General features: G+C 33.8%; 1 protein-coding gene across 2 annotated transcripts in view; it reads left to right on the top strand.

Annotated features, from left to right (window-relative positions):
* The window catches only part of LOC118191208 (flotillin-1-like), a 193,936-nt gene that overhangs the window by 102,535 nt on the left and 66,305 nt on the right, over positions 1 to 25,096 (top strand). The gene's annotated exons all lie outside the window — the stretch shown is intronic.

Raw genomic sequence — 25,096 nt, 5'->3', positions numbered from 1 at the left:
CTACAAAAAGGAAACTTTTGCAAAGCATCGCCCAAATATACGATCCATTTGGATTTATTGCACCCTTTGTTATTCGGGCAAAAATTATTATGCAAGAAATCTGGTGTTCCGGTTCTGACTGGGATGAGGTCCTTCCTGCAGAGATTAAGGACAAATTCAACATTTGGCGGGAGGAACTTAATGATTTAACTGAAATATCGATACAGAGAAATTTCTTTGATGACGATCCAATGAATATAAGCCTTCACCTATTTTCGGACGCTAGTCCTAAAGCATATGGGGCCATCTCATATTTCAGATATTGTACGAGTGATTCTAAAATTAAAACTTCCTTTATCATGTCGAAATGCAGAGTTGCACCTTTAAGAGCAATCACGCTTCCTCGTTTAGAGTTAATGGGAGCACTCATGGCTGCTCGAATGTATAAATATTTGAAAAAATTGTTTGGTGATTTAATTGAGGATGTTTATTTTTAGAGTGATTCCGAAATCGCCATTACTTGGATTAAAGGTTCGCCAAATAATTGGAAACCATTTATCGCCAATCGTGTTACAGAAATACAGAGTATATGCAACACAAAATTGTGGAACTATTGCGAAGGGAAACAAAATCCTTCCGATTTACTAACTCGAGGAATTAGTGCTCAGTCACTAATTAAGAATGATTTGTGGTGGCATGGGCCACACTGGTTACGTTTTGCTATTGAAAACTTTCCAAAACAAAAGAAATTAAAACCAAATTCAGAATCGTTGGAGTTAAGTATTATTTTGACTGCACCTGTAATTAACAATGAATCCCCAATTTTGCATATAGAAAAATTCAGTTCTTTAGGAAAATTACTTCGAATTACTGCCTATGTATTTAGATTTATTGGGAGGCTTCGGAAAAGGTCTACAGAGAATGGACCTTTAAGTGCTTTTGAGATTAAAGCAGCTGAACATTATTGGGTAAAAATTACGCAACGAGAATCGTATCAAGCGGAAATAATTAAGTTATCAAATAAAAATCAATTCTCGATTCTTCCATCTACTCCCTTAATCCAAGGCTTGATGAGGAGGGAATTCTTCGGTTGAAAGGTCGCATTCAATTTGCAGACTGTCACGAGAATTTAAAACATCCTTACCCTCAAAATGCAAGTTTACCGAGTTGATCATCATGGACTCGCATGAAAGGGTATTCCATGCTGGAGTTAATTCGACACTAACTCAGATCAGAGACAAATATTGGATCATTAAGGGAAGACAGCGTGTTAAGACTATCATCAGCAAATGTGTGATATGCAAACGATATAGTGCTCGTCCTGGGGTACAGGATATCGCTCCACTTCCTCCAGACAGAATCCAAGAGGCGCCTCCATTTGCTGTGACCGGGTTGGACTTCGCCGGTCCATTTTTTACGAAAGACAGGCAAGGTAAAGTTTACATGCTGTTGTTAACGTGTGCGGTCACTCGTGCCTTACATATAGAGATAGTAACTGATCTCAGCACTGAAAGTTTTTTGCTAGCTTTCCGAAGATTTTTAGCTCGCCGAGGACTGTGTACCACCGTGTACTCCGATAATGCCAAGACTTTTAAAAGAGCTGATAAAGAACTAAAATATATTTTCAAAACTTTGAGTGACTCATCTGTGAAAGAATTATTTTCTGCTAGAGGCATAAATTGGAAATTTATTATTGAGAGGGGTCCATGGTGGGGAGGGTTTTGGGAGCGTATGGTACGAACCATAAAATCCAGCTTATGCAAAATTATTGGTCGAGCATCCCTTACTGTGAAAAAGCTTGAAATCCAGGCAATGATTAATTGTAGACCAATTACCTACGTGTTTACCGATCCCAATGAACCTTCTCCACTAACGCCCTCTCATTTTCTGGTTGGTAGACGATTGTTATCCCTGCCTGCTAATAAAATAACATCAAATAATTTGATTGGGTCAAGAAATTCAATTATTAAACGATATAAATACCATCAAGATATTTTAAATCATTTTTGGAAGCGTTGGAGATCAGAGTATCTTTTTAATCTGAGATCTGCCAATATTTGTCCTCCACACTCTAACGCATCTCAGTTTAAAATCAACGATATTGTCTTGATTCATGACGACAAACATCCCAGAAATCTTTGGACAATAGGTAAAATTTTGGAATTAATGCCAGGCAGAGATGGTAAAATAAGATCTTGCATAATTAAAACACCTACTGGTACCTTAAAAAGGCCTATACAATTGTTATATAATATGGAACTTAACCAATGTTTGTATTTTGTATTTTTAGGTTTGATTCTCCTGACCTTGCTGATAGGTATCATTTAATGTTTTGTAAAATTTTATGTGCTTATAATTATGTATGCATGTTTGTTATATTTAACCATTTCTCCAGGATTTATTGTCGAAATATTAATTGAATGTTCTAGAATATATTATTGAAAGATGAACTCTCCACCGAGTTCAGGTGGGGAGTGTTGTGTAATTTGAAGAAAAAGGCTAGAGGGCGCTGTTGCTCGCTTAGTTGTAGAGAATAAAGTTTGTTCATGTTGAAGGCGGCGGCCTAAGAATACGCTCTGTATATAGTAATTAAAATATTGTTTAAAATGTAAAAGTGTTAAAATTAGTAAACCCACTGAACCACCATCATCTGATTTGGAGATGCACATAATTATTAGAGTGAGTAGCCAGCAAATGGCTGGTTGCCTCATGTATAGACCTCCTTCATAAAGTTTTCTATGCATAGTGAATGTTGAAACCAACCTTCCTGTGGTTGCAGTAAGGGAGGATCTGAGCTGAGTCAGAATTGAGGTCGAATTCCTTTATGTGTATCATAACAAATATTGGTCATCAGTGCTCGTCATAGCAGTTGCCCGTCCTTGGCTGAGCCTCCTGGATGCCGAATATACTATGGTTAGAAATTGTTGTCAAAGAAAGATCTGGTTACTTCTGTCTGATTTTCACCTGCCTCTAGTCTCCCAATAGCTCTCCATCACAGTTCTTCGGGCAGATGATGCCTGGAGTTCATTGTTGTAAACTGGCTATCCCAAATTTCTTATCTCAGTATCACAGCGAAATTTGCAGCCTTGCTCCTAAACATGCAATTTTATGCTCCTCGCTGATGACGTATTTCGACTGCAGCATCACTAATTTGCATATTGCAGTTTTACTCAGGAATTCTTATTTGACAACGTATTCAACTTTTATACAAATTGGCATATTTTTGAAAAAGTTATCTCTATTTTTGTGATTTTGCCTTAATTTTTGGAAATCAGTGTAGATATAGGTGAGATAGGATTTATAATGAAACACTGATCATTATGGGGTTTCAGAATGCGATAGTCTATTGGGTTTCATTTCTGCTTAAAACTGCTTGTCACACTCAAATTGTTTGTTATTGCATTTTATAATAAAAGAAGAAAAAGATTTGACCATATTTTCTGGTTACTGGAATAGCCTTTGACAAGGCCACAACAATGCTATATTACAAAGTTGCTGGCATTATTATGTCAGGGCACGCCCATGCATATTTGCTTTTAGTTCCCTACTCTGATTAATAAAACAAACAAAAATCTTGCTTGCATTGCAGTCTCTGGTGCAGTGGTGCCAGCACTTTCATAAAATTACTTTTTCAAGCTGTAAAAAAATCTTCATAGAAGAGCCAGAATACCAGTGTGAAGATTTCTTGCTTGATGACTGCTGGTAGTTTTGCATGAAAGTGACAACACTTTTCAGGATGGGGCAACATTATGTAGTGGTCCCAGGTTTGCATCACACTTTTGCACCATTCATGCATAAAATCGGCAACTACTTTAGAAAATGAATTATTGCAAAAATTTAAATATTCGTATGGTTAAACGCTCCGAAGTTCTGTTGGGAATTATATTATTGATGTTTGTGAAAACTACAAAATCTAACTTTATACACGTTTCTCCGGTCCCTATTATTACATTTAAGAAAATTTTCTGTTTATAATAAAATATAGAACAAAAAAAGTTTGACCCCCATATGACAAAAATTGAGCTACATTTTAAGACTTTTTAAAACTTTTTTTAAATTTATTTTTCATTCTTTTTATGCACTTACCCCCTCCCTTTTTTTAAAATAATTGTAATAATAATAATTATTATTATTATTATTATTTACAAAGCAACGGAAATATTCTATAGGTTATAGGTAAAAGTTTTCCAAGCTACAACTCTTTTCTGAAAAAATGCATTGCACAAATCAATTTTCTTTTCACAGCAACGTTTTTCGACACAGCCGAGTAGAAAGACGCATAATTTTGCCTATTATATGTTAGAAAACGTGTTTTTACGTGCTTCCAAGTGCTTTCGATTGTATTGGAGTGAGAGCTCGTACTTGGGTCAACAAAATTAAGTGAATGATTAAATCCTTCCTTAGTCAACACACCGTGGTTATGACCTTTCCAACAATCCGAAATAATAGCAGTAATTGGCTATATCCATTGTTTAATTAATGCAATTAAAGTTTCTTGACTCCGCTCATGAACAGCCACGAAAAACACCTTTCCCGAATCGCGCTCTACCACAAAACCCACTGACCTTCAACAAAATGCCCTCTGTTTTACTTCCTCTTAGCAAATTTTAACTCATCTACTTCCACAACTTTGCCTAACCCACCAATTTTATTTGACTTAATTCAACATGATCTAATACTTGTTCATTAACGAATTGACGCCTGTCTGTTGAAGTCAAAGAAGAAAGCCAAAATTCTCTTCAATATCACAAGACGCCGTACCCTTAATTAATTCCCATGATAAGGAAAAAATTCCCTGTAAATTATGCTCACTACAGGCGAACCAAAATCCTAGCCTAATCGATTTCTCAGTCCTACATTTTACGCATCTCCAAATACTACCATTCGATGACTTTTTTCTGCCTAACTAGCACCCATGGTATCTTACATTTTTCGGTAAAATCTTAGGAGAGCCCATACCCTTGGCGACAAACTGGGAAAGTGTAGAATCACCCACTACTTTGCGCGTTTCTCAAAATCGCCAACTTTAAAATAACGAGTCAAAGAATTGCACAAACTCGGTACCCATGTACACATCCACCTATTTTCACTTAAAAATCATCATAGAACTTCCCTTGACTCTATCCATATACACATCGATACGCAACGCCAATCAAAATCATTCGCGCCAAGAGTGTGGGCTGTACTAAGATCCAACACATTTTTCACAACAAACTGCATCCTTCAGTAATCCACAATCCATCAAAAATCCTCTAAGACGTTCATACTCTTTTCTTAATTCGTACATAAAATATCTGTTTGGAATGCCCGGCTTTTCAAACTTTTACATTTGTTTGAAAATTCCCACCTTAAATTTATCTTTAAAATTTCCTGATACTTAATTACAACATCACTAACAGCAGGTTTAAAGCTAAATGCAAAAATCTCACCTCCAAAGTAGCCAAAAATCTTATCTCCAAAACAGTATTGTCTACAATATCTGAGCTTTAAATAATCGCTGATAATAGTGTTACGAATTTTGTATTTAGATAGTTAATTTTAGTAGAATTATAATAAAATTGTTGTATTTTCCCTTGCAATGCAGTGCGAAACAAATTTTAAGAGAAAGCTATGCCGGAAAAGTAAGAATACAGTGGCACGTGCATTTAACTTTGAGTTAATGGAAATCTGTAATGTGTATTGAAATTGGATAAATATGGATTACCCAGATGCACGTACACCAGTATGGGTTGCCACACCCTATCATTTATTGCCATGCTTAGTGATATATATTTTTTGGTTAAAATTCTGGGCAATTCTAAAGCATAGCCGCGACATTTTTCACTTTTAATTCAACGATGACCTCAATAGACAATATTGACGCTTATAGATTTCTATAGAAAATTGTTTGGCGATTCATAAAATTCTTCAAATTAAAATTTTTTATGTGTAAATTTATTAAATAATACAATTTAATAATATAATTTAATAATAAATTTATTAAATAATACAATTTAATAAATACTAAATACTAATTTATTAAATAATACATTCATATATTTTTTAAATTTATAAATATATCATTCTCTAACGATTCAATATAATTTTTCTTATTGAAGGAATTATAAGTTGAAGATTCTGGTAAATTGTTAAGTTGTGATATATTTAACGATAAAATAAAACTACTCATTCTACGCCTTCGTTTATAGATATAAAAATCAACTCTCAGTCGTAACCTCTTTTTACGATTAAATTATACTGTGAACAGCAGATTGCACTTCCTTATTCAAATTTTTTGCTCTGAATAAGCAAATAAGATTTCAGCAAGGTCATAATTCCGTAAAAATTGCCCGCAAAGCTGTTTATTCAGATGTCAGAAACAGCCACACAAGGAAGTTAAGCACTAGATGACGTCAAATATTAATTTTTTACAATTGATGTACTTAAGCATACTAGCTTTCTTTCAACAATTTCGTTTTAAAATACAACTAGATGTTATCATTCTGTTCACCAGAAGGACGAGTAAATAGGCTTCTCAGTTGCTAATTTAGTTTTCTGAAATAAAGGAATCACAGTACAATTAAAAATGCAAAACAAATATGATTTTTTTTATGTTTATTTATTTATTGTTATGTCTATAAGCAATTCTCGATTAACTAGGTTGCAGATTAATTGGGTTCAATCTAAAAAACAGTTATTTCTTAAAAATTGCGAAAAGTTAAGAAACATTATTATCGCAAACCATCAGTGTAAAATAAAATTGTCTGCAGAAAATACAACGAAAGAAAAATGCTTGGGATAACAGCAGTGACAGTAGATGATGTCATAGTATTTAGGAATCGTTTTTTAATCCACTATGTTACTGATTTCACTAACGCATTCCTATAGTATATGCGTTACCCACAATGTATGACAAACAGTCATTCCATGCAATATCTAAAGAACATACCGAACACCTTGCATTTTTGGACAAAGTATGAAATGCCCGAATTATTTTAACATTGTATATATATATATATATATATTACGGTTTCATAATAGATTGAATGCACATAGAACCAATAACAGCTTGATAAAATTTTTTTACCCAAAAGCATTATTATTATTATTATTATTATTATTATTATTTTAGATCTTCAATAAACTTTCCTTGTGACGGTTATAGGGAGTTATTGCTTCTACTAGAAAGCCTGGCGGTCATACGAAATGACCGCTGTTCTAGATATTATAAATTGTAATTAAAATGATTTGTGCAAAGGTGTCTGGTAATTCAAACTGAATTATCCAGATCAGGCAGCGAAGACGCCCTTTTGCTTACTGCCCCAAGGGGTTCCCCCTTCTACTTGCTTAATTGCTTAAAAGAGTGCAATGAGGGAAACCACTGGCGGTACATTTCTTAAGAGCCACCGCTAGCTCAAGAAATAAAGGTGATGTAAATAATAAAATGTTAATCCACATGTCAAAGATCTCTTAGTACTCAACATTTCTTTTGCAGGTCTTTCCATCATTTTTAAGCTCGCCTTGCAGAGGACCGTCAATTATTTTAAATTTTACGTCCGTTCTTTCACTTTTCTTTATGTTGCTGTTGAACAGGCAGCATAACGTTGACCGTGTCCAAATGCAGGCTCAAGTAAAAAAATGCCAACACGCTTAAGCGTTTGGCCCTCAGACTTACTGATGGTCATAGCAAAGGTAAGTTTCACAGGAAATTGTCTACGTCTCAATTGAAACGGCAGCCCTGTGCCGTGGCAATTTCACCCCATTGGCTAGTATAGTCACGCAAGCAACCAATAAACTATCTGCGACAAACTGACATTTAAGCCGCATATAATAAAGATATTTATTTATTTCATTTTATTTGTTTTTTCACCTTTGCCGGTTGCATATTTCCGAATTCTATTATATATAGATGTTAAATTTATTTATTAAATGTTAAACGCACGTGCTCTTGTATTTTTAATTTTTCCGGCTTAGTTTTCTCATAATATTCGTCACGCGCTGCACTGCACGGGGAATAAAATAATTTACAGTTACGCAAGCAACCAATAAACTATCGGCGACAAACACTTAGTCGCTTATATATAAGATGTAGTGGAAAACAATGGCGAACACTTATTCACCTAGGTTAGACACCAGTTTCCCTCGTCTTCCATCTCCTGTATGCAATACTAGGCATTACATAGAACGAGAAAGGCTACTTTCATAAGCCCAATGTTTAAAACTTCAGAGAAAATATTAAACAAAAGTCACAAAAAAGCTTTTTTTTTTTTTTTTTTTTTTTTTTCCCCACAGCCAATAGTCCCGTAGTTCCTTCTTAGTGGTTATCTTGGCGTTTTCCTCATTTACTTCTAGAAAGTATGTAGAATCATTAGGTGTTCCTGGAAGTCAGGAAACAGAAGAAATCTGGAATGCCCTAGCCGAGATTCGAACCAGGACATATCTCTGATACCATAAATTTTAATCTTCTGTTTTCATAAAACAATGCTGCACTTTTAATTCAGTAGAAAAAAAATATACACTATTAGCAAAAATATAAGATAAAATTCACCAACAAAATTAATACATGCAAAAACCCTTAAATGAAAATATCGGAATACTTGCGTTTTCATTCTTTGAACACTATGTTTTTTTCCCTCAAAACAATAAAACCAAATTGTAAAAATTTTAACTAAAACACTCCATACAAAATTTAAAATCCACTGCATCAGTATCAAGACCGAAAGAAAATAATTATGGATAAAACATTTAGAAGGCATTTTAAAACGCATTTAAAAGGCATTTAAAAGAATCAGTAACGGATGAAAAGCATTTCTTGCAGGTCAAACATGTGTGGTGTAAATGACACTAAGATTGATGACGTCTGTGATACCAGAAAGGAAGTATACAAAAGTATATCACATGCGGTAGTTGAAAACATTTTTTATCGATACAGATTGATGACTGGAACGGTGAACCATTTTGTAGTTGGTTTCAAATATACCTACTGAGTTTGAAGCACTGATTAAATCACAGATGCTGTAATATTATTGACTTCGAATTTCAGTGATGAATTTTTCCACTAGTGTACGCGTACTTACGACATCCTGTCCGACTCACTGTAACGAAGCAAACTTAGATGTAATTATGTTGTAGAAATACTTAGCATAACATGCATGCATAACATGTAGCATAACATGCTGAAATGCTAATCCATAATGAAGAGCAATTTGGAAGCCGAGCCAGGTTAAATAGTTATCTTTATTTCAACAAATAGACTGCGGCCACAAACAACTTGGTACTCTAATTCGAGCCTATTTCAAAATGTTTACATTTTTGAAAATTTTGCGGTAAGAAGAGAAACAGCAAGCAGCGATCTATCTCGGCCCACGTGCAAAAAGCAAGTGACTTGCGTTCAGGATCTTAAATAGTTTAGATTTTATCCTGAACGTTTAGTTTCGTTTTTTAGTGCTGGAAATGACGCAGCGCAGGAAAAGGTTACCATTTTTAGAATACGGAGGGGAAATAACCCAAATTAAAATTAAGTATTAAGGGGATTATTGCTAATTTAAATTATATTTTTATTCTTACACACTACTTCTTCTGAGAGACTAGAGCCTACTGCTGGCCAAGACCGTTTCAATCAATCTCCGCTATCTGGACCTAATCATGGCAATATTTTTCTAGTCTCCCTAATGTATGGTATTAATGTCATTCTCAACGGCATCAAGCCACCTAGTTGGTGGCCTTCCTCTCTTTCTAGCTCTCATAGGTTTGGTAAATGTGAGTTGTTTTACTGGGTTTGTGTCATCAGTTCTGTATAAATGACCCAACCATCGAATCCTGTGGCCTTTTTATGACCTTGTCAATATCAGGCTGTCTAAATTTTTGGTAGATTTCAGGATTATGCATTCTTACACACACACACGTATATATATATATTAATTAAGTCTTTTCACCCAAGTTTTAGAATTTCACTAACGTTTAAAATTCTTTGAATTATATACTATAAAGTTAAAATTTTGATTTATATTCATCACTAAAATATTTTATTATTTCACTTTAGTTTTCCATTCTTTGAATAAAATAGAATTCTCTGTATTTAAGGTACAGAATTTACTTTGTTTTTTCCTTGCTTTGGGGAAGGGCCAGAATTTTCGGCTGAACTAGTATAATTAAAATACATTGAAATGGCTCATCGGCTAATTCTGGATACAGAAAAATCAAGGACTTTTGTAGATCACAGATTTCAATTGATTTCAGTGTTCATTCCCCCTGAAGAAGTGGCATTGAAGTTGATTGAATCCCTCTTCGGTTTTGTTCTTTTTTATTTAAATTTTTTAATTGGGGTATTGCCTGTTTAAATGTTTCGGTTTTTTAAATTTTTAATTTTTTTTGCTGCATTTATTGGATTACTTCAAATTTATTCACTATGAATTTCAATTTTTGGTCTTTGTGAGAAATCAGTTCCAAAATTCTTACTTTATACCTCTACTGACATATATATATATATATATATATATATATATATATATATATATCACAAACACACACACATATATATATATACAGGGTGATTCGCTACCAGATCGACAAACTTGCAGGGTGCACAGACGACTTGGAATTACATAGGAATGCAAGGTCGTAAATGCTATAGTTGCGAGCTATAATGCAAAGAAGCAGTAAAAAAGAACAGAAACAGCAACACATTAATGGGACAGAAAACATTTAATTATAAATTTGTTTTACGACAGGTGTTCGAAATTACGACCAGAAGTCATCTGGCATGCCTGACAGGGCGTTGCATGTAAGTCCATACCTTCTGGAAGATTCCTGGCATGTCACGTATCCTCCCGGCAACTATAGATATTCGAGCGACGAGATCTTCAACTGAAGGAACAGTCATCTCGTACACCAAACTCTTCATGTGACCCCATAAGAAGAAGTCCATGAATGATAGGTCCGGTGATCTGGCAGGCCAATGAACCGGGCCACCACGACCTATCCACCTTACGTTCTGGAAGATGGAAGATTCCTCCCGGCAGTTTTGCGGTAGATAGTGCTGAACGGAAGTTTGCGTAAATAGCGATCTTACTGGAAGTTGTCATTTGGGATCCGTTTCCCGAGGTAGCAGCATGAACACGTATTGAAACGCTGAACTGGTCGACATGATTATCGTGTATGGAGTTGCGGATTGTAACGGGTACATCCGCTCGACGGTTGTACCAGGAACGTTACCCGAACAGGCGTGTTTCACATGACACGACCTTCGCAAGTGCAAACAGAAGGTTACGTGAGACTGACTATTTAACGAGAGCTAATGAATCGACAGTGAACGACGAGGACACTTGGCAATAAGGAAACGGTCTTACGTCTGTCAAAAGACAATCCAAGTATGAGTACTCTAGCGATAGCCCAACAAGTGGATTTATCTCAATCCATTGTCTACAGGATACTCGCAACAAACCAAACGAGCGCATACCATCTTCATAGCGTCCAATTATTAGAGCCTGAGGATTATCCACTCCGGAAGACGTTCGCTACGTGGTTCCTGTGCTGCAGAAAGCGCATTTGCTACGTCCGTATTGTTCACGGATGAAGCATACTCCATACGTGAGGAGCCTTCAATCAACATAACGCCCATGCGTGGACTTTGGAGAACCCTAATCGTTTGCAATCATGTGCAGCTCAAGAGCGTTTCTCGGTCAATGTTTGGACCGGCATTCTTGGACACTACCTCATTGAAACGTATGGTTCACGGTTCAATGAGGTAGTGTCCAAGAATGTGTGTCCTTCTGCACAGTTCTTTGGACAGTAAGGCATACCTGATCTTCTTGCAACAAGTCTTGCGCGAACTTCTTGACGCAGCACGTGTTCCTCCGTCGTTGCGCTGCTCCATGTGGTACCAGCATGACAGGGCTCCTCCACATTATACGACTGGCATCCGCTGTCACCTCGACGTAACCTTTGGACAGCGGTGGATAGGTCGTGGTGGCCCGGTTCATTGGTCTGCCAGATCACCGGACCTATATCATGCATGGACTTCTTCTTCTGAGGTCACATGAAGAGTTTGGTGTACGAGACGACCGTTCCTTCAGTTGAAGACCTCGCCGCTCGAATATTCTTAGCTGCCGGGAGGATGCGTGACATGCCGGGAATCTTCCAGAAGGTATGGACTTCCATGCAGGGGCGTAGCTAGAGGGGGGGGCAAGGGTGGCATCTGTTCTCGGGCGCAGAATCCAAGGGGCGCCAAACTGATGTTACGACATTTTAGAATTAAATGTTTTCCATCCTTTGCAAGCAGCAGGGGACGCGAAATCTTCAGTTGTCCCTGGGCGCTGAAAACCCTAGCTGCGTCTCTGCTTCCATGGAACGCCCTGTCAGGCATACCAGACGACTTCTGGTCGTAATTTCGAACATCTGTTGTAGAACAATTTTTTAATGAAATGTTTTCTATCTCATTAATTTGTTGCTGTTTCTGGGTTTTTTTTTTTTTTTTTTTTACAGCTTTTTTGCACCATAGCTCGCAACTACGGCATTTGCGACGCTGCATTTCTATGTGATTCCGAGTCGTCTCTGTACCACCTATACACCCTGCAAGTTTGGCGGTCTGGTAGGGTATCATCCTGTAGTATATATAAACATAATTTTCCAATCGAAATTTTTACCCGAATTTGATCTCAGTGTCACAGTTCAAGTTCTGCTGCAAATATTATTCTTTAATGCTATTTATAACTTACTTTTTTCATTTCTAACGCTCTTTATTCTTCCGTTATTTAAACAGTGCTCCTTTTGCTTTAGATACTGACTTAATTTATGTAATTAAATGAAATAATTCTGCAGATTAAAGTGTTTAAATACATATATATGCTCAGTAGTATTTTTCTATTAACATGGGTTATTTTTTCCTCATGTATTTTTTAAATTGCTCCTCGATTAACCTTAATTTTGATTTAAGTGTGGACGTTTACTCTGCCATTGCAACGGTAAAACGGTAATTCTGGAACATTCGGGAAAGCACATTTTCGAAGCCCTTCTTGAAATATTCTAGAAGCTTCCAGAACCGTACTACACCATATAAGTAGTGCGGCAGTGACAGCTAGAAGCAATAGTTAATCAACCGTGATATTTAGTTGAACTGCGATTTTGACTTATTGTGTGAGTGATTTTGAGAAAACATGATATTTCTGGTCCGCAGATGAGTAAAAGTTGATATCCGTGCTTTGCTTGAGCTACTTGCAGCTATTTATTGTTGCGTGTTTCATGAATTTTTATAATAAATTGTCAATTTACCCCTACTTATTATTATTAAGCGATATAAAGTAAACCTTGACCCGCAACAATATTCAATAATGCTACATACAAATTGATGAAATAGATTTTGATGATGAAATTTTGTACAGTATTTTATGTTTCTTAAGTATGTTGAAAACAGTATATGCAGTAAAAATCAAAGTGTAGTTATTTGAGCAGTATGTTATCTTATTTTTCTGCAGTTTCTTCTGTCATTCACAGAATTTTGTAATTTATTATAACTTAACTCATAATCCTCATTTTTTTTCTTCCCATCATTTAGAATATTACCTACTAAACTGGCACATTACACATTCAATGTGCAAGATAAAATACAAATTGGAAAACTTGCCTTATATAGTCAAAACCCGCTATAACAAACTTTAGAAGAGATTGAAAACATATTTCGTTATACCCGAATCGAGAAGAAACATGACTGTTTTAGAAAAGCGTAAAAACTTGACTGATAAATCACAAAAAATTGATTAGCATTATCATATCTTCCAAAAGAAGTAAATAACAATTTTAACAGCTAAAAAAATTCAAATTAAGGATTAATTTCGATTATTATTACATGCAATTAATAAATCTGCTTTTCGTTCTTTTTCAGTTTACCGTATGTTCATAATTTTAAACGATAAATTACTTTGCACAAATTTACGGATCAGACCTTTCCTCCGAATTACATATTTCCCTCTAAAATACACTTTTATAACTAACAATAATAATTTTATCCATAAAAATTATAAACATTACAAGGTACTTTCTCGCCCTCTGCATATGGCTTCGAGGCGTAAGTGGAAACACGCTCAACACGTATTCGGGAGTTCCGGGGTTCGAAGCCCAGTGAAGGCATTGCAGATTTCTTCAGTTTCTTAACATCGAAAAAATTTTTAATGACCTAACAAATGGCGCCTTGACTAAAAGTGGACGTCAATTCGTCATCACCAGGATTTGGTGTTTGGGTTCTCTAATCTCCATCGCTCTTTAAAATGTAAGGTATTTCCCTAATTTTTGCGCGCCTTCTTGGCGTAACTGGAACCCCTCTCGACGCGTATTCCGGAGATCTAGAGCTCGAATCCTGGAAAAGGCAAAGCGAATTTCTTCTCTTTCCTGGGATCGAAAAAATTCTAAATGACCCTATATTAAAAACAAATAACAAGAAATACTGAGGAATTAACTTTTGCTTAACATATAAAGAAAAATTACTTTTGACATCATTAGAAAATCAGCGTGTGGAAAATTTTATCAGAAATTAAAGTTAAAACCGTTGACCGAAATTACAAAAATTACTTTTCACCACTACAAAAATTACATTCAACATTCAAGATTTATTCGCAATTTTTTGCTGTCGTGATGCAAATTGCAAGGAAATTTTCTCACTATTTTCATGCAAAAAGTGAAAAGATTTCATCCCTTAGGATTTGTCAGTTCATGTGTATAAATCATATTATATGAGAAAAGGCGAAAAAAAATATATATATGTGTGCGGTGTGGGCACAATCAGCTGATCGATGTTTAGTTGCCCAGGCAGAGTGGGTATTAATGATAACCAGTGTATTTTTATACACTGAAATCCGGTGGCTAAGCCGGAGGCTATAACCAAAATGTCATAAATCTCAGCGTAGTTAGCTTCTTAAATATTTTATTCTTTTCCTTTAAAACTAGCATTGCACTTAATGTATGTGTGTCGGTATTATAATAGAAAGCGTTATTGCTAAAATGCATTCACATTTTATTATTCACATTATAAAAAGAAAGAATTACCAGTCGTATAAAAGCCTAAAATCAGAGATAAAACATCTACAGAATTCTTGCCCTATTGTTGACACTTATCCTTCAGTGTCTGTCCACTTCAACATCGTTAAAACGATGCTTATCCTTATATATTTTGCCAGTAACTGTTATTCTAAGAGCCTCAAAAAAAAAAAAAAAAAAAAAAAATCTTACTTTATTAACTTTATTATTAGTTTACTTAATTAACATTTATTTTTAAACATATACCAGTTTCTGAACTTTGTCTTGTCGTAACCACACACTTGAAAGCCATTCGATTACAAGGCAAAGTTTTTAATAGGATTTTTCAGCTAAAGTAAAAAACGCATGCGCATTTTCAACAAAAAGACAAACAAGAATTTACTGAATCCTTTGACGATGAAATGTGGGTGCATATGCAAGCTTATTTAACAGATATTTTTCATTACTTGAATCAAAGGAATAAGTTACTGGAAGAGGACGGAGAAAATGTACTAACTTCAAGTGACAAGTTTCTTGGGTTTAAAGCAAAATTAAACTTATAGAAAGAACATGTTGTAAATGGGAGCATCGATACGTTTGAATTACCGGCGGGTATAAAAAAAGAAGATGGATGGCAACAAATTTCTTATTGTATACAATCAAGAGGAAACGCTTCGGTGAAAAATCCATTCTCTCGCACTTCTATTCAGCCTCAGAATCTAACTTTAAAAGAAGAAGATTATTGTAACTTGCCTTCGGATGGCTTATTGAAAATGAGATTTAATGACATGGTTTTGGACAAATACTAAATTTCCGTTGAAAGTGAGTATCTAACAATTATTGGACATCAATATACTGCTGCAATTTTCAACATCGTACATGTGTGAACAATTTTTTACTTGTTAACAAGTATTAAAAGTAAGGATAGAAATCGTTTCCTTTTTTTTCCGGGAAATTAAAAATTCGCGTACGTATGTATGTATTCAATATTTATGTTGCGCAAAAACAGAAAAAAAAGTACAGGGGCAGATTTTCACATTAATATTTGTTATAAATTATTATACTGAAAAAATTTGTTACTTATCTATACCTAATTATATTTAGAATTATACCAATTGCGTATTTTTGGCGGGAATGCTTTGAAATAAACGACTAAAATGATATTTTGTTTTGCATTAATGATCGTTAATAAAAATATTGTTGCATGGACTCTGACTGTCCTTAGAACTGTCACAAGGGTTCCATAAGAGTGAAAAGTTTGGCAAATGTTGATTTAGAGTAACACAAACAATGTTGTAGCACTTGTACTTACTTCGTCATGGATATATATTATGCTGCATTAAAATGTGTATTTTCAAGGCCGGTCTTGGCGGATATGTAGTGAATGCCGGCACGCAGGCGGCAAAATTTAGGGGCGCCAAATTTGGTCGCTATATCTTGTAAAGTGGAAATTACTTGTGCAAGGACGAATACATTATTCAATGATTTTTTTTAAATCCAAAAGGCGATTATAAAGGCATTTTTTATCCAAATTTGGAACTGTGGCCTCTGGAGCTTAATTTTGCAGAAAGCCTGTACAGACATTAGGATTTTTGGAAGCAAAAGAGATGAAAAATTAGCAACCGCCTTCGCCGGGAAACTACGGACATCTGGAATACCGGCCCAGCGTGAAGAACTACTACACCACGAAAGCACGCTAGGAAGGGGGGAGAAATACCTTATATGATCCCCCTTTTAAAGGGCGACTGAGTTTTTTTAAGGGTGGGGAACCCAATCGCCAAATCTGGGTGAGGAGAATCATCATTCAAAAACCTTTTTAGTTGGGCCGACACTGTAGAGACATTACAGGATTTTTGGAAGCAAGAGAGATGAAAAATTAGCAACTGCCTTCCCCGGGAATCGAATCACGGGCATCTGGAATATCGGCCCAGCGTGCAGAACCACTACATCACGAAGGCACGCTAGGAAAACGGGAGAAATACCTTATAACTCCCCTCTTCAAAGGGCGACTGGGGTTTTTAGGGGACCCAATCGCCAAATCTGGGTGTGGAGAATCCTCATTCAACACCCTTTTAGTTCGGGCACCACTGTAGAGTTAGTAGGATTTTTTGGAAGCAGGAAAGATGAAAAATAGCAACCGCCTTCGCTGGCCTTAATAAAAATGAACAAAATAACTGCATAATTCTGAAATTTGCGTATTGCCATGCTTAGAGTGCTAGTGTTTTGGTTTTTCATTGTATACTTTTTGTGTTGCAACTACCTCTTGTTTATTTTGTGTAACTTTAAAAATTGCATTTTCTTTTTTTTTTTTTTTAACGTCAGTGGCTTCGTTTTTATTTTTGGCTTTGTTGTATTGCAAATATCTTTTGTTTATTTTACTTAACATCAATAAATAAAATTTTTGTACACATAAACATTTTTCATTTATTTTAAAATCATGTAGGGGGCACAAAACACACTGCACGCAGGCCTTTGACTCCCCCCAGAAATGGTCCCACCTTTTCCCTTGCTTAATATCTTTCGGAAATTGTCCCGAAGATTTTTCTTCATTTTCATCACAATTAATTAAAAATTTTCTTATCTCTTCATTAATACTTTTTCCTAAATAATTACCTATTTCTGCTGACGCGCACGTATCTGTTTCTTTTGCATGTTTATTATTAGCTTCATTAGTAGAGGCAATAATATAGCTTTTTGTTCAGACTGTTCAACCTTACTGGCAAAATCATTTACTGAACAGGCTTTTTCTGGGTATGACGTAACAATAACAAAGTTCTCTAATTTGGGGATTGTTTTCTTTCCTCTGCTTGTCTTTTCGTTTCGTTTTTAAGTCCCACTCTTTTTTTTCTTATCCATTTCTCAACTTCAGATTTTACCCATCCAACAGCTAATGAAGCAGTTCTTAAGCGTTTGCAGAACTAAATGTAGTACACAGACTACTATAGAACACAAACAGACAGCTGTTTCATTAGCCCCTTTCATCAAATGCGCATATGTAATCGAAGCAATAGTAGGCTATTTGGTTTGTGATAGAAACTTTTTCCCATACTTTAATAGGTAGGGTACGAATTGCCCAAAATTTGATCGAAGATCCCTTCCCCCCTCTTATCTAATCCAAGAACTGCGCGAAGTTTCCTGTCCCCTCTTTCTTTGGCAAGAAGATTGGGTGCTACAAAAAGTCATTTATCGCCATTAATGGGACATTTTATTGAGACTGCAAGCCTCTATTTTCGTTTATCAATATTGTAAAAACTGTGCATACAAAACAAACATTAATTTAAAGTCTGGCGTGTGCTAAAGTAAAAATGAATTTCTTTTACACTCATTTTAAAGTTTTATGATTTTTAAAAGAATGATGAGGCAGATCTTTTTTATTCTCTGTAAGAATTAAAAACTTTCCAAGTTGTAGATTTTAGTCGCTGATATATATATATGTATATATATATATTGTATATCTATGTATGTATATATGTATCAGTTTTGAATAATAAAATTGATAGATTAATGATATACACAAAACTGATACATAATCAACCTATCAAATATGGGATTTGTAGCGCACTTTAAATAAGTTTCTAGTCTAGATAAGTATTAACAAATCTTGTTAGATAGCAAACTGGTTTTAACTTTCAAATTTACCATTTTAGGTAAGCAGTTCTAATTTAATTTAAACAATTCTCTTTATTAAATCTAAAAATTGGTTTTCTTAAGGTATCCGACCTCGTACAAAAGACGATTTTCGGTCAAAATTTCGATTTTTACTTTATTACATTATCTTAAAGAATACATCTTTAGCTATCAAATACAAGTTTTTGCTTGTTGATAGGTTAATTAGAACTGAAGTTATAAGCATTTTTCTGTAACTGAATAAACCGGAAGTCCCAATATTCTGGGCCTGGAAGTGAGCGTTTAAATAGATATACCTATTCAGAAACTTTATTTATCATTAAGATTTTGTAAATTATAAACCTGCGTACTAAGTTTAGATATTTTGTAATACATTTTAAGAATCTGGTGTTAGTTTTTTCCCTTAATTTTGTATTTAGTTTGGCTTACAGGGTATTCGACATTGAATGTATGTGTTGCTGCTTTGTCGATTAGCGTTGACAAAGTGCTTGATTTGAAAACTATGTCACATTTTTGCATCATTTGCAACAAAATAAACAGAATGGCATACAATCTTCAGCACGACATATGTAAAGCGTAATATAATTGTTCTGCAAATTATAAAGAAGCAGCTTCGGGTATGGAAGCAGTTGGTGCTTATTCCCTGTTTGACTGATCTTTTACATTACGAAAGCTGAAGCACACGGAGTATTACGAGGATGGGGATTCTAAGGGGTTTTAATTGTGAAAGATATACTCGTATATGGTAAAGATTCGGTCAAGAAAGTGGAATGCATTGAACATGTACAGAAAAGGGTTGGTAGTGGACTACGAAAAGTAAAAAACTCCGCTCCTGAATTGAAAGAAAAAGGTAAACTGACTGATTCTTTTATTGATAAACTGCAGAATTAGGGATTGCAATTAGAAGTCATGTTTGAAACTTAATTGAGATGCAGCAGGTTGTACTAACTGCTTGTTCCATTGTAGCTCTTCTTCGAAGCCAATGTCCTCCTCAAAAATCAATGAATTGGTGCAACTATGAATGTGTGATTGCAGAAATCAGGAAAAAAATCAGAAAGAAAAAAATTAGGCAAAAACCTCTGGTATATCAATATATATTTTGAATTTAATTAAACCTACATATATGGAGTTGACTACATAAACAAGAGTTATTAAAAAGTGTCTACATGGCAAAACTCAAAATATCGAGGAACGTTTCAATGGCATTTTATTGCAAATTTTTCCGAAAGAAACATTCATAAACTTGCGAATATTAATGTTTGGAGCAAATGTAAGTGTTGGGTCATTTAATGTTATTTAATGATGGATTTATAGGTTTGCTTGAAAAATTTTCAAGGTTAGGTATGTGCCCTGAATTTGACACTGAGCAGGGAATTCAAAAACTTGATAAAGTGCAAAATCATGACTTTTGGTGGCATTCCACAAGTTTTACAAAAACCCAAAGAAAAAATTACGCTTTGTTCGAAAGAAAAGGTGCGAAGTGTGGGAAGAAAAAAACAAGGTGTTAAGTTACAAAGCAGGGGAATTTTAATTATCAGGGATGCTTCTTTCACTAAGAAATTGTTTTATGAAAACTTTAAACTTGTTTTTTGAAAAATGTTTTTTCTGTAAATATTGCCAATGGTAACAGCCATGACTCAAAATTTTATGGATAAAATTTAATGATACTTTCTATACATGTTTCATATAATCTGATGCATGCTCTGAAGCAAAAGATTTTAGAAATATTAATTAGAAGTTGAATTGTTACTTTTTATTTTTAGATTTTGGATGCAATAATAGGAAAATATACAGTATATACTATACATTTTGACATATCTCAAGAATATATAAATATTTCCTAATTATTTTGCTTCATTGCATACAAAACAAGTGTAAATATAAATACAAATTTAAAAAACTGCATATTTATATACACATTGTTCACCATGGTTGTTGCCGTAAAGGCAAAATTTAAGCAAAAATTATCCCTTTTTTCCTTATTTTTCAAAATTAAAATTACTTAGCATTACGTTTTAAATTGTTTTCACTCATTAATATGCTTATCTTCAAATTAATATGTTTATAGTTAAAATAAAAACCATTTTAAAAAAATGGTACCCGAACGAGGTCAGATACCTTAACTGGTTCTAAATTAACACTGATATTATTGCATTATATTGCTGTATTAAGGTTTCCATTTTTAGTCATTGAAGTTATTTTAAGGTTATTTAACTTTCTTAAAAATTCCATATTTTAATACTAGAAACGTTTAAATATTTATTCTGTTTTCCAGTTACTCTACCTGATGTACTTTGGCATATATTTAATATCTAATGCACATTTAATTAACAAATTCATAATTTTGAGCGTCTGCAGAATTTTCATAATTAACATGTAGGGTTTATATTTATTTTAACTAACATTTATTTTAAGTTTAAACTATCTTTCCTGTCAAGCCTTACTTTCCCCTGGAACTGCCAATGCCAGAGTATGTAAATTTTTGTAGAACGCTCAAGGATTCAAATTATCAGCGTATTTGAATTCTTTTTTGAATATTAAGTATTCTGAGTTAAATAGAAAGGAAACGAGTTCGAGATGGGCTGTTCTTACTTCACGAGCGCGGAGGTAGTTAGTCAAAAATTGAAGAACCACGCGTTTCGGCCTGTGTGCTTGCCTCGGAGAATTGTTAATCTTTCAACGTGATATTCAGTTTGCTGAATTAGCAGCGGTATTGTAGAACGCGGTGAGGTCAGTTACGTTTAGAGAGCCTCGTAGTTAGAATATTGTTATTATTTCTTTTCAGGTTCTTATTTTTATTTTACCGCCGGGTCGGCGTAGTTTGTGAGCGTCAAGAGCACGCAATTGTAATTTCTTAAGTTGAATAAAAAGGGACTTAAACCCTTCGCAAGACTCTGTCTCACCACTTTGTTGCGTGCAGGTTGGAGGCGCGCAACTGTACAAACAAAAAAAAAAAAAAAAAAAAAAAAATTCATATCTTGGGATTTTCAGTTCCCTTTTAATCCATTCCTTTTTCACATCTTATTGCACAGTACTCATGTTTTCATGTATGTAGAATTTATATATTTTGTATTGTATTTATGCCAATTTATATTTAAAGTATAATTTTTAGAAATACATGCATCATAACTCTAGTTAACAGAAGATGTTTCTAACACCTTGGTAAAGTTTAATCTTCAGCACGCAGCTTATTTTCTAACCTAGTTTCAGGCTGAATTATTTGTAAAATTAATTATTTGAAATTATTTATTAACAAAGATGGTCGCTAAATTAAGCTAATAATATTTCTTACTTTTGTAATTTATAATACAACGAGTTCATGTGATTTATAATAATAATAATTTATAATTTTTTCAGCAGTACTGAAATTAATAGCAGATACTGAAAGTGTTATACATTTAGATTACAATGATTTAGATTGTCATTGCCTTCTTCACTGATGCTTTTATACTACATTCCTAATATTTCATAATGGCATACAGATAAGTTTAACTCATTCACCAAACATGTAAATCTCTAATTCAGCCCACTTTTGTTCTTATCTGTGCTGTATCTTCTATTTTCCTTAATGTATAGTTCAGCCTAATTTCAAAAGGTCTTATGATCAAGCGGAAAAGTCAACATTAGTAGTTCGACCCGAGTTTCTAATCCCAAAGATCTCCCAGCTCTTTTTTTTTTTTTTTTTTTTTTTACTTATTTACTATGTAAAAATGTATCTTAAAAATTTCAGTTCATGAATTAAAAATACTCTTTTAATTTATTCTTTAAAAATATTGCAAAAAGTTTCACCTTGCCATACCTTTTTACAAATCCCTCTAATAAGAAAAAATAAGGAAAGAAATTAACTCGTTTTCGGTGATTGATTCCTCGGTGCAAATTATATGTAACTTTTTCAAAAGCATAGAGTTTATATGGATATCAATAAATTAAGGATTGTTTCTACATCTAATTTTCTTAGCATGTTTATGCCAGAATTTTCTTTCCACACTGTAGCGCTCAACTTTATGAGTTTTCTATATTCATTCAATTTCTCTAGCCATGGCAACTTTGCATAGCTTCTGACAAGTCGTTATATTTTTAACCACTGTATTTTAATTCCTTTTGTCTATCAGTATATTATTCTCTTGTTTCACAAGTGAAAATATTTATTTTATACGCAAATCTACGTAAAATAGCAATAAAACTTTAGTTATGCGGAGCTCCTGATCGATTGCTTGTATTAGATTGAATGAAATTAAGCTTAATGTTACTGTTGATTAGCTTGTTATTAATTTAAATATATATTTCTAATTAATTATATGTTCAGATATATTACACAAACTTTTGCATCCCAATTTTAAATTTTTAGTTTTTTTAAAAAGTTTTTATTTATTGAGAGGCTTGATTGATTATATTAATTTGCAGTACTGTTTATCTAATTCTTTTCTTCTAGATAAATTTTAGAAAAAAACTTCTTAGCATAATAATTTAAATTTATTTACAATTTATACGTCAGAGTTCCAAACGCATAGTAATGTTGTTATAATAGATTTCATGCTAAACCTTTTTTTAAATTTAACTAAATTTAATTTGTGCAAACATTTACATGATTACTTTAATTAACAAAAAATATTTTTAACACACTTTGATATGGAATAATTTTTTGCACGCTAGTGAACTCTATTAAATTTTCCAGACTAGTTCAGACATCTTGACTATTATTGATATAATTTATTAAAAATATAATTGGTATGCTTTATAATTATTTAATTTATGATATTATTATAATAAATGAAAGATGTTTGTAATGCTAATATGTATGTTTACCAATACCGTTTATTTTCTTTGTTAGCTCTCGCATTTATTACTGTTATTCAAGCAATTAGCTTGCTTGTTAGATATTTTTTACTTGTTCTTGTGATATGTAATTTAATTATTTATTTTTATTTTCCTCTTGGCTACAATTGGCTTCGAAAAGTTAAATTGTAACCCTGTAGGCAACAGGGGGAAGAAGTTTTGATTGGCACAGTTGGACTATAGCACGACCGGGGAAGGATTTTCATTAGCGCAGTTGGAGTACACCCCTTTAATATTTACTTATTCTCATATATAAAAAAAGAACAAAAAAAAAGTACAAAATGACTATTATAAACAAAACAGGATAGTTTTTGTTAGATTGCGCATGCGATTTGATGATTGTGCTACTATACTGCAGATGGGCCAGTATGTGTATACAAAAGAATTCATTACCAAGGCCCTGGAATTAACAACAAATAAGATGGCTTCTGTGGCATTCAATTTTATTTCTAGTTTGTATATTATTTTAAAATAAGATATAAAATTTTTTATAATAAATAAAATGATTTATTCAAAAAATTTTAAATTAAATCTGTAAGTATAAAATAACAGAATTGGATTGAGCAACAAATTTATTATTACATTTCGAATATTCAAAAATCAAAAACTGATGGGCACTAAAAACTCGCGGACCCTTTGCTATTGCCTAATCTTGCCTAGATATAGCTACGCCACTGGTTTCAGAATAGAAGCTGCATTCTGAACTATCTCAATCCATTTTAAGTTTCCGAAATCTGTACGAACAAAACAGTTGTCAAATCAAGACTAGAACCTTTCGCCTTTTTGGTCGAATGTTCTTCAACGCACTTTCGTAACCCTTCTTCATATAGTTCCGATGTTATCCACGCTTTGCGATAACCTTTATTTGGAAGGAAGAATTTTCATATTTTTAAAGCATATTGGCTTTTGATAGTTATCATCAAAAGCTTATAACTTCCAATGACATTGATGTTGACGTGCACAAGAACTGATTCTCACTATTTTTTTTTAATCCTTAAACTTTCACGTTCGGTGTAGCATCATCTTGTAGAACAGCCCAGCTTCACTGATGTTAAAAAACGTCTTTTTTCTTGGTATTGGATTGAAATATTATTTCAGATATTTTTCACCTATTTCTCGACATCTAATTCTGAAATTAGAATTCTAATTTTCCGACAATTTATACTAAAAATTTGTACTGGTACAGAAAGAACAGAGTCAAGTCAATGGCTATATCGAGTTTTGCTCACTTGGAAGAGCTGAAAAAAGATTATTTCATCGCTAATCTGAATGCCCACTTTATATATACCTTGTGACGCAATAAAGCAAGTACTTGACTATACTTAAAAAAGCTATTTTCAGTTTATGAAGTTCTTGAAGAAAGTTGAAAAATTAGTCTCAAAATTCTGCTATATGGGAGAAAAAACATTTAGACACGATTTCGAAAAGCTTAAGAAGTTCATCTTATGTGTGACTTAAATATACTGAACTTAAAATGAAAACTGAAAACACTGAAACAAATATTTTTCCCAGAGTTGAATTTTCAACAAAGTATTGCCCTGGAAAAGCATTTATTTAGCAAGGAATATTTTAAACTTTTTTTTTTCCAGGTATAACAAAGTTAAGTGTTTGATCATTTGTCATGTATGCGGTATTCTATTTCAAAAGTTCAAGAGAAAAGGCTGTGTTA

Source organism: Stegodyphus dumicola, chromosome 10 (genome assembly GCF_044657685.1).
Source record: "Stegodyphus dumicola isolate Sdum_Otavi_A_Nest chromosome 10, ASM4465768v1".
NCBI classification, from domain to species: Eukaryota; Metazoa; Arthropoda; class Arachnida; order Araneae; family Eresidae; genus Stegodyphus; species Stegodyphus dumicola.
This window is presented reverse-complemented; position numbering and strand designations above follow the sequence as displayed.